At 35.9% G+C, this 10686-nt stretch overlaps 1 long non-coding RNA gene across 1 annotated transcript; it reads right to left on the bottom strand.

The window, feature by feature from the left end:
* Positions 1-493: 493 nt before the first annotated feature.
* Positions 494-1387, bottom strand: LOC149264231 (uncharacterized). Its single transcript, XR_016250061.1, has 3 exons — positions 1240-1387; positions 1017-1146; positions 494-763 (listed from the first exon to the last, which is right to left on the bottom strand). It is a non-coding gene; the product is annotated as an uncharacterized LOC149264231 (long non-coding RNA).
* Between the last annotated feature and the right edge of the window lie 9299 nt (positions 1388-10686).

Genomic DNA, 10686 nt, shown 5'->3' with positions numbered 1-10686 from the left:
AGGTTGTATGCAACAAACACAAATAATCGAGACTTCCAACAAAGTGGTAATCCTAAGTGAACTCGAGTCATTGAAGTCATAAGCAAGAATCGAAACTACAATTGCATCTACAAAAATAAGCAGTGCATTGATAATAAATTAAATACAAATATGGATTCCAATTCATAGAGGAAACATACAGGTTAGAACCATGAAAAGAATTCCATGAATACTGTAAAAAAACGTAAGAACAATATTCTTATAAATTGTACTTGACAACAACTCCTTTCTCTTATTAAACCGTAAGGACTGGTAATTTTACTTACGAGCCGAAAGTCGAAGACTATTTACAAAACAGTCAACTAATACTCAACAAAGGAACATGGAGGCAAAATAGTTTAACATATTTACTCTACTTGTTCCATGACTAAACAGTCGGGTAAAACTGCAGAGTTGAGGTACCTAAAAAACAATTATAATTAATTCTATAGAAATGATAATAAGTCATCGATTCAGTACATGTAGCTAATAAAATGAAAAATCTTAATCGATGAAGAATTACAGTAAAAACACCCAGTTAGGGTTTTAGGCCATACGAACGTTTACTTAAAAAACATTTATAAACAAAAAGTTTGAACCCGACATGAGCACAAATAACTCAAAAACTGGTATGCGACCTGGTAAGAGACACATAAAAGAAATTACAAAAGGAACTTGGTAAACCTTAAGTTTCCCAATACTGTAGAAGGTAAAATATTAACAGGAAAATTCTGCAGAAGAAAACCTGTAAAACACCAAGATTAATAGGTTAGCGAAAATGGAAATAGGAAAGAAGAAGGAACCCAAGATCATAAGGGCAAATAAAAATAAAAACAAAAAAAACCCCATAATTTATCTATTTGAACTAAAGACTCCTGACATCGCCATTCTGCAACTGTAAACCCTAAAAATAATTGGAATGACAACAAATATTGAAGGAAGAAAATTAAGTTAAGTGAAACTATAAAGCTTGCTTGGAACCAAAAAACTAATTATACCTCCAAATTTGGATGAGACATTTAACTCCATTTGAAAGAAGATAGACGTACGCCGAACATGTGGAAAGATGATATTTCGAAACTTGAACCGAATTCGAGGGGTTTCCCTCTGCAAATGTGAGACCAAAATCTGCAAATAGAATTACATGCAAATTCCTTAAACCCTAGCTCCGTCAAAATGGAATTTGCACAAATTTTTTTAAGACGACATTATTTAAGGTACCTGGACTGTTAACATTGAAGCACTAGTCCAATCCAAAACCTTCAACGAACAGGGCTAATACCGAATCATCGGAACAGAGCTCTGTCCGACATGTAAAGGTGTGACTGGGGAACAAACACGACAGGGGCGAGGGTGGTTAAAACCCATAACGAACCTTAGTCCTCCACTACCGTTGAATCCAGACCCTGGTAATCCAAGGGCGGATATATAGACACCTCAAGGGCGTCAGTACGAGCCACGTCGCATCGTAGAATAGTTCAGATAAAAGCCAAGGAATCCGATGAATCAAGGTGGCGTAATATCAACAGGTTACCAAAACATATACAAAATATTATGAATTGGCTAACATCCACGAAACCATATGAATACAACTATCGTGGGAAGGCAATATTATATAATATAAACTACTATGTTAGGATATCAAATAACTTAGTAACACAACTACTAGTAACCCATAAAAGAAAGGTATAATAGTAGATCCAAGATATGACAACACATTATTAAAATTCCATATACATGAATATATCACCCCTACTTTAAACATAACCATGGTGTAATATAATTAGAATTATGGTGTGTAATGGGCTAAGAATGGTAGAATGCAACACAATATTAAACACTTAAACACTTTCAACTGTAATGTTAATATTAATTATTAGTCTTGGGATTTGGTAAAAAAAAATGTTGTAGTAGATTTTTTTTGGGTACTATATATGTTATAAGTGGTTTTAGAGCCAGGTTGCAATACTATGGCCTATGAGCCTGACTACAAATTAGCATAAATATTAAAATTTTCTTATCAGATGAGGAAGAAAATAAAATTCTATAGAACCAAGCAAGAGAAATGGAAGAACTACGAGCACTGATATTTTGGGTGCCTAAAAGAGTGAATAGTTGTTTAGAAGATTTAATTATGAAAACATGTTGAACTGTAAATCATATTCCACAATTATAGGAATATGGGTAGAGAAATAAAGTTTATGGCTTGAAGTGAGGAGGAAATACGTGTGGACAAACAAATGTATAAAACGCTAAATAGATATGTTTAAGAAAGAAGGCGAGGTGTTATATTTGAAATCCATGTGAAGATAAAGGATTGTCTACTTGTTAATAGCTGTAATCCCTTTTTTTAATTTGCTAAAAGGAAGACAAAAGAAATGGGTTTGAAAAAACATATAAAATCAATATTCATGAAGATATTTTATGTTAAAACCCTAGTCAACACTGTTGAGGAAGGAGACATGTATGAGAACAGGTAAGAGTACCATTAATGTTGAAGTAAGTAATACTTAATTATTAAAATAGACACATTAGGAAGTAGTTACTTAAACAATATAAACTAACACATTGCGCATATATTGGATGTTGACCAATGATTTTGCTAGAAGAATGAATGAAAGAAAATACTTGGTAATAGAAATAGACCTTAAAATTTTAACATAAGGGTAATGTTACCTGTGCATAGGAAGCAAGCAGAAAAGGGTAAATACTATAGCAACATTGTGAAACATTTAAAATAATAAGTCAATTATATATAGAATGAAGTATATGCAAAAATCACAAAGGATATAAAAGGGGGGAAATCAAGAACCCTGTAATACATAAAGAGGGTGTATTGGAATAGAGAATAAAAAAAATATAAAACATTTGTGAATGTGAAATATATATCATTAGGGTCATCTTGGGTAATTGATTGGTAGGGTTGGATTCCTTTGCACCACATTAAGGTTTGGTAAGTGACATGCTAGAAATCGATAATGATGACATACAAACTTGCATGTTAATAGTATGATTTAGGTATAAATAAATCTGATATAGTAATAACTGGCTGGCATAAGTACGCCTAGATTTCATGATTGATGAAAATAAATTGGTAAAGAAACTAATGAAATTTTTACCATTGACATGCTTTAAAGTTGTAAGTGTCCCTGTGTGCAGCAATATATTATGGCATTTTGTAGCTGTCAGAATTTCGAGAAGAAATTCTTGGGCCTATTAGAGTAAAATGAATTGTAAGAATCGATATTTCAACAATTGAAACTATAGTGTGGGTGACTAAAAGAAAAGGAAAATTTTCCTAAACAAATTACACATGATCCTGGAAGCACTGATAATTATCTTTTTCTACAACAATCAAAACCAAAACAAATAAATTACAAAAGGGGCACTAAGCAATTGGGGACCACCGTGGAATTGTCAGATAAAATTTCTAATTAAGAATTAGTCATAAGGAGACAAATTGTGATAAACATTATAATAACTTGTGTTGGAAAAGATAGCCTTGGAAGTAATGAAGTAAGCAACATAGTTGAGACTTTGAGTGGAAAGTAACATAATAAAATATGGGGTACTCTGAGCCCCATAAACATGGAAGAATTTCATAAAATAATGTTTTTAATTCCTAGAAAGATATCAACTTTACATCAAATTTAATGAGCATAAATGAGCAAGGCTAGAGCCAATACCAAGAATATGATAAAAATATTAGAAAAGGAATCTACATAGTTCTTGAATTCCTTATGCTTGATGGACGCAAAGGGATCATGATGGTGTAAGTTACAAAATTATAAAAACAAATATGGTTCGCTAATTGATCTATATTATAACCACCTCATGGTTGAGAGGGGTTAAGTTTGACTAGAACCTAGACGACTAGAGAAATTTGATCAATTGAAAGAAAGGTTAATTACAAGATTTGAAATGAGTCGGTACAGTAGATTAAGCAGTAAAAATATAAAAAATAAAATAAATAAGAGGAGAGATAATACTAGTAGCATATTGGCACAAGCATAAACTATTACTATTGTCATGCGATGAGCCATTAGGAAAGTGCAACGTGTCATCGGTTCATGGTATCCCAAATAGGTACCTTAATGAACTTCAATATGATTTGTATGGACATAAAGGAAGTTTTGTCAAGCGGTTGTTTGGAAAGAGAATGCACTTAAAAACTCATTATGTCAAGATAATTGCATTAACAAGATGTCATGAGGCAGCTAAAAAGAACAAAAATGCAAGGGGGAAGAGCCCCGTAGCTGATAAACCTAAACCCAAGAAGGAAACATGTAACCCCAACCCCCTAGTCAATATCTTACATGATAGAGAGGGATACAACCCTAAAGAGGGAGAGTGAGAAACTCATGGATCAGGCATGTTGGAGAGGCATGATTTTAAGACTTGGTGACATAAATTTCTTGTTAAGTTTTTATAAATTTAAGCATGCCTATACTATTTTTTATTTTGCCCTTGGATTGTTATAGTGGTTTCTTCAAATATTGCCTTGTTCTTTTGGCCTGGATGGTCTACTAAGAAGATTAGAAAAACTATATATATATATGTATATATATATGTATATATATATGTATATATATATATGTATATATATATACATAGATATATATACATACATATAGATATATATATATATATATATATATATATATATATATATATATGGAAACCAACTGAACTATAAAATGTTGATCAAGATTTTATGCATGAAACAATGACAAATAATTGATGTGGACATATCTGGGTCCACTCGAACAAAGGACAAGGGAAAATAGAATTTGTCCTTGAACTTTGGTAATGTTGTGATACAACACCTTTTTTAGTCCCTGCCGGGGACTATATGCGATCGATCGATCGCTGACCGTTGGTTGACCGACGTGATTTTTCATTATATGAACAATATAACCTAAGTCGAACCAAAGTTTTGGGGGTGGAAAGGTTTTGGGGTCTTATTGCGGGCTTCGCATCGTTCGAGGTGAAGGGCACGTGGTCCCGCGACTCCCAAGCGGACGGCATGTACTGTGGTGGTCTTATCGGCGGACAACTGTCCCTCCTCGAGATCCTGGAAAGTTACTCGGCTTGGGTTTTACCCTGTTCGCGCCCTTTGGGTTATTATTGTTACTTGGTTGTTTAGCTCTGCAGTCTCTGCGATTTTTCCTTTGTATTTGTTGTATTGTCTGCGGTGAAAACACAATGCGGTTCCTGCCTGCTCGGTTAACTGTATAGCAAACGTTTGGTTGCGGTTCTGTTGTTCCAGGTCCGGCTTGTATGCCTCGACTGTCTGGTGTTGCTTTGGTAAGTTCGGCTACTGTATTGTTTAGATGTTTGTTCCTCTGTCGTTTGGCGTTTTCCGGTGGCGTTGATGTTTGTCACAACATTGTCTATTCATTTCCCTCAAGAGTCCATGGTTATTTGAGCATTATAAGTTAATGGCATTCTGGTTAAATACTGAGGGTTTCTCTTACCTGCATGGGTTTTATGGAAATTTCCGTAAATGTCGGTTTCGACCACCATGTGACTTCCTTATCATTTGGGCCGAGACGACCTGGGTGAAGTTGTGATTCTTGGTACAGATTGAGCAGCACGTGGTCCCGCGACTCCCAAGCAGACGGACATGTACTGTGGTGGTCTTATCGGCGGACAACTGTCCCTCCTCGAGATCCTGGAAAGTTACTTGGCTTGGATTTTACCCTGTTCGCGCCCTTTGGGTTATTATTGTTACTTGGTTGTTTAGCTCTGCAGTCTCTGTGATTTTTCCTTTGTATTTGTTGTATTGTCTGCGGTGAAAACACAATGCGGTTCCTGCCTGCTCGGTTAACTGTATAGCAAACGTTTGGTTGCGGTTCTGTTGTTCCAGGTCCGGCTTGTATGCCTCGACTGTCTGGTGTCGCTTTGGTAAGTTCGGCTACTGTATTGTTTAGATGTTTGTTCCTCTGTCGTTTGGCGTTTTCCAGTGGCGTTGATGTTTGTCACAGTATTGTCTGTTCGTTTCCCTCAAGAGTCCATGGTTATTTGAGCATTATAAGTTAATGGCATTCTGGTTAAATACTGAGGGTTTCTCTTACCTGCATGGGTTTTATGGAAATTTCCGTAAATGTCGGTTTCGACCACCATGTGACTTCCTTATCATTTGGGCCGAGACGACCTGGGTGAAGCTGTGATTCTTGGTACAGATTGAGCGGCAGTCTTTTGTAGTTTGAAGTGTTTTTGCACATGAAGATCTAAATAAATTGGGGTTTTTGAACTGTTTGAACTGTTTGTGCCGCATATTGGGTTTTTAATGGAATGTATTGTGGTTTGGAGAAAGAAATAAAGACCTGCAAGTATTTATGTATGTATGTGCCACATATTGGCTTTTTTATTTATTAATGGAATGTATTGTTATTAATGGAATGTGTTATGGTTTGGAGAAAGGAGCGTTGTTTGCCTGGTACTCCTCTGTTAAATTCAAGGGTCTGGTTTCACCAGTTGTCAGGCTTGAGCGGACTGCTCTTCCTGTCGCTAAGTTTTGCTGTTCTGCTTGCCCGAAATGTTAAAATATTTAAGATTGCAGTCTGTTTTGTAACTGCACGGTTTCCTATCTTAGGCGTGTATTCAAGGTTTTTCGCTTGTATAATTTATCTGTATGCTTACTTTGGTGCATAATGTTTTTTTAAGTTTGTAATTCTGTTATGGATGTATGAATATTCGACTCTGACATTACTCCTAGAGCGGAAGGTTGCTTTGTTAAGAACTCTGTTAAGTTCATTTAGTTACTGTTAAGTTCATTTGCTTTGTTAAGAACTGCTGAATTTGGAGAAAGGAATAAAGACCTGCAAGTATTTTTCCAGGGGCTTTTGGAGACTTCGTTAACCAATTTCGTCATTTGCACATTTTCTCATGGTACTCGCACAGGCTGGGTTGTGCATGAATATGGTCTAGACGAGAAGGAATTCGAACCCTCGGCTTCGTTGCAGGTACGACGTTATTCTACTAATTGCTTTTTGTCAATTTTTCTATTAATTGCTTTTTGTCAATTTGTTAGGCTTTTAATTTTTGCATTGTGTAGGTTTATGGTCCAGTTACTCTAGGTTTATAGTCGAGTTACTCCGTGATCCCTGCCGGGGACTATATGCGATCGATCGATCGCTGACCGTTGGTTGACCGACGTGATTTTTCATTATATTAACAATATAACCTAAGTCGAACCAAAGTTTTGGGGGTGGAAAGGTTTTGGGGTCTTATTGCGGGCTTCGCATCGTTCGAGGTGAAGGGCACGTGGTCCCGCGACTCCCAAGCGGATGTGTAACGCTCCTATGAATCGGACAGTATACAATTGATTTGGTAATAAATTCAGATTGATTTACAATCAACTTGGGTTACGACATGTACTGTGGTGGTCTTATCGGCGGACAACTGTCCCTCCTCGAGATCCTGGAAAGTTACTCGGCTTGGGTTTTACCCTGTTCGCGCCCTTTGGGTTATTATTGTTACTTGGTTGTTTAGCTCTGCAGTCTCTGCGATTTTTCCTTTGTATTTGTTGTATTGTCTGCGGTGAAAACACAATGCGGTTCCTGCCTGCTCGGTTAACTGTATAGCAAACGTTTGGTTGCGGTTCTGTTGTTCCAGGTCTGGCTTGTATGCCTCGACTGTCTGGTGTCGCTTTGGTAAGTTCGGCTACTGTATTGTTTATATGTTTGTTCCTCTGTCGTTTGGCGTTTTCCACTGGCGTTGATGTTTGTCACAGTATTGTCTGTTCGTTTCCCTCAAGAGTCCATGGTTATTTGAGCATTATAAGTTAATGGCATTCTGGTTAACAGGGCGGAGATAGGAAGAAGGTTGGCATGGTTTCTGAGAAGGACAGAGAACGAGAGCTTACCAATTGAATTAGCTTAGTTTGTTGTTGTTTATATATTGGATGAAATGTTTCCTTTGCGAAAATTATAAGCTTTTCCGTGATACTGAGGGTTTCTCTTACCTGCATGGGTTTTATGGAAATTTCCGTAAATGTCGGTTTCGACCACCATGTGACTTCCTTATCATTTGGGCCGAGACGACCTGGGTGAAGCTGTGATTCTTGGTACAGATTGAGCGGCAGTCTTTTGTAGTTTGAACTGTTTTTGCACATGAAGATCTAAATAAATTGGGGTTTTTGAACTGTTTGAACTGTTTGTGCCGCATATTGGGTTTTTAATGGAATGTATTGTGGTTTGGAGAAAGAAATAAAGACCTGCAAGTATTTATGTATGTATGTGCCGCATATTGCCTTTTTTTTTATTAATGGAATGTATTGTTATTAATGGAATGTGTTATGGTTTGGAGAAAGGAGCGTTGTTTGCCTGGTACTCCTCTGTTAAATTCAAGGGTCTGGTTTCACCAGTTGTCAGGCTTGAGCAGACTGCTCTTCCTGTCGCTAAGTTTTGTTGTTCTGCTTGCCCGAAATGTTAAAATATTTAAGATTGCAGTCTGTTTTGTAACTGCACGGTTTCCTATCTTAGGCGTGTATTCAAGGTTTTTCGCTTGTATAATTTATCTGTATGCTTACTTTGGTGCATAATGTTTTTTTAAGTTTGTAATTCTGTTATGGATGTATGAATATTCGACTCTGACATTACTCCTAGAGCGGAAGGTTGCTTTGTTAAGAACTCTGTTAAGTTCATTTAGTTACTGTTAAGTTCATTTGCTTTGTTAAGAACTGCTGAATTGAAGGTTTGCTATACTGGTACTAGATGTTCTTCGTTTGTTGTTGTTTATATATTGGATGAAATGTTTCCTTTGCGAAAATTATAAGCTTTTCCGTGATACTGAGGGTTTCTCTTACCTGCATGGGTTTTATGGAAATTTCCGTAAATGTCAGTTTCGACCACCATGTGACTTCCTTGTCATTTGGGCCGAGACGACCTGGGTGAAGCTGTGATTCTTGGTACAGATTGAGCGGCAGTCTTTTGTAGTTTGAAGTGTTTTTGCACATGAAGATCTAAATAAATTGGGGTTTTTGAACTGTTTGAACTGTTTGTGGCGCATATTGGGTTTTTAATGGAATGTATTGTGGTTTGGAGAAAGAAATAAAGACCTGCAAGTATTTATGTATGTGCCGCATATTGCCTTTTTATTAATGGAATGTATTATGGTTTGGAGAAAGGAATAAAGACCTGCAAGTATTTTTCCAGGGGCTTGTGGAGACTTCGTTAACCAATTTCGTCATTTGCACATTTTCTCATGGTACTCGTACAGGCTGTGTTGTGCATGAATATGGTCTAGACGAGAAGGAATTCGAACCCTCGGCTTCGTTGCAGGTACGACGTTATTCTACTAATTGCTTTTTGTCAATTTTTCTATTAATTGCTTTTTGTCAATTTGTTAGGCTTTTAATTTTTGCATTGTGTAGGTTTATGGTCCAGTTACTCTAGGTTTATAGTCGAGTTACTCCGTGATTGTTTTAAAAAATATAGATATTTAAGCTGTATTGGCTCATTTATATTTTTTCTCTCATTCAATTATATTGGAATTCAAATCTGGAATCGTCGTTGTTTATTCTGTGTTTACATTAATATTAATATTAATATTATTAATTATTATAATCATAACAATAATATTATTTGAGATGATCCCAACAAGTAGAAGTTGGGTAATGCATCCAACTAGCTCCGTATAATGATGTATCAAGACATTTTGTCTATTTAAACCTTAGATTAAAATCTCATGTTAGCTAGTTATAACCAGATTGGTTCTGATATGATGTTCAACTACCTTATTCTCCTCAGAGAGAAAAAATAATTTTATTATGAAAACAAAATTACATTTACTATATATGTTTCTGCATTTCACAGATATCCTTAAGCATAGGAAGTGATAAAAGTATTGCTGAGAACATATCTTGCTTCATAAACAGTTTTCAAAAATGTCAATATGACAGCCCTATCATAGTCATTCTAACATATATCAGAGCTTTGAAGCCAGTTTTGTCTCATAAGAAATTAGCTCCTAGATATGTCCATAAACAGTCCCATAAAAAAATATACATATAGAGATATCCTTAAGCATAGGAAGTGATAAAAGTATGGCTGAGAAGATATCTTGCTTCATAAACAGTTTTCAAAAATGTCAATATGACAGCCCTATGATGGTCATTCTGACATATATCGCAGGTTTGAAACCAGTTTTGTCTCATAAAAAATTAGCTCCTAGATATGTTCATAAACAGTGCCATAAAAAAATATACATATAGATATTCACATTTAAACAGTCCCATGATTATATGAAAAGTGTGTCAAGACATTCCATGAACTGCCCTTCCACTTTCTCTTGAATGATCCAAGCTCGTGCTACCAAGTGTAATCTAGCTTTTGACAGTCCATCAGTTTCCATGTTCCTGTCTTTGTAGACATGTTGAAAGATAATGTGTTAAATACTCTATTCAAGCAAGTTGAATCTCTTGAAATATAGGCTGAAATTTATAATTATCCAATGAATTTGTTCCATTCATCCAATTCACCACAATTTGTGAATCATCAAAGATCTGTAATTTTTGGGCATCTTTTTTCACGTGCCACAATTGGCAACAGTCTTGGGACAATTTGCTCAGGCAGATTGTTGTTGTGTTTGCCAAAGCTGTCCTTTGAACATATTACATGTTCATCATTTATATGAATCATACCTCCAGCATCACATAATGAT

Source organism: Pinus tabuliformis, chromosome 6 (assembly GCF_031772625.1).
Source record: "Pinus tabuliformis cultivar Carrire ecotype Pingquan chromosome 6, CPIR1, whole genome shotgun sequence".
Classification (NCBI taxonomy): Eukaryota; Viridiplantae; Streptophyta; class Pinopsida; order Pinales; family Pinaceae; genus Pinus; species Pinus tabuliformis.
This window is presented reverse-complemented; position numbering and strand designations above follow the sequence as displayed.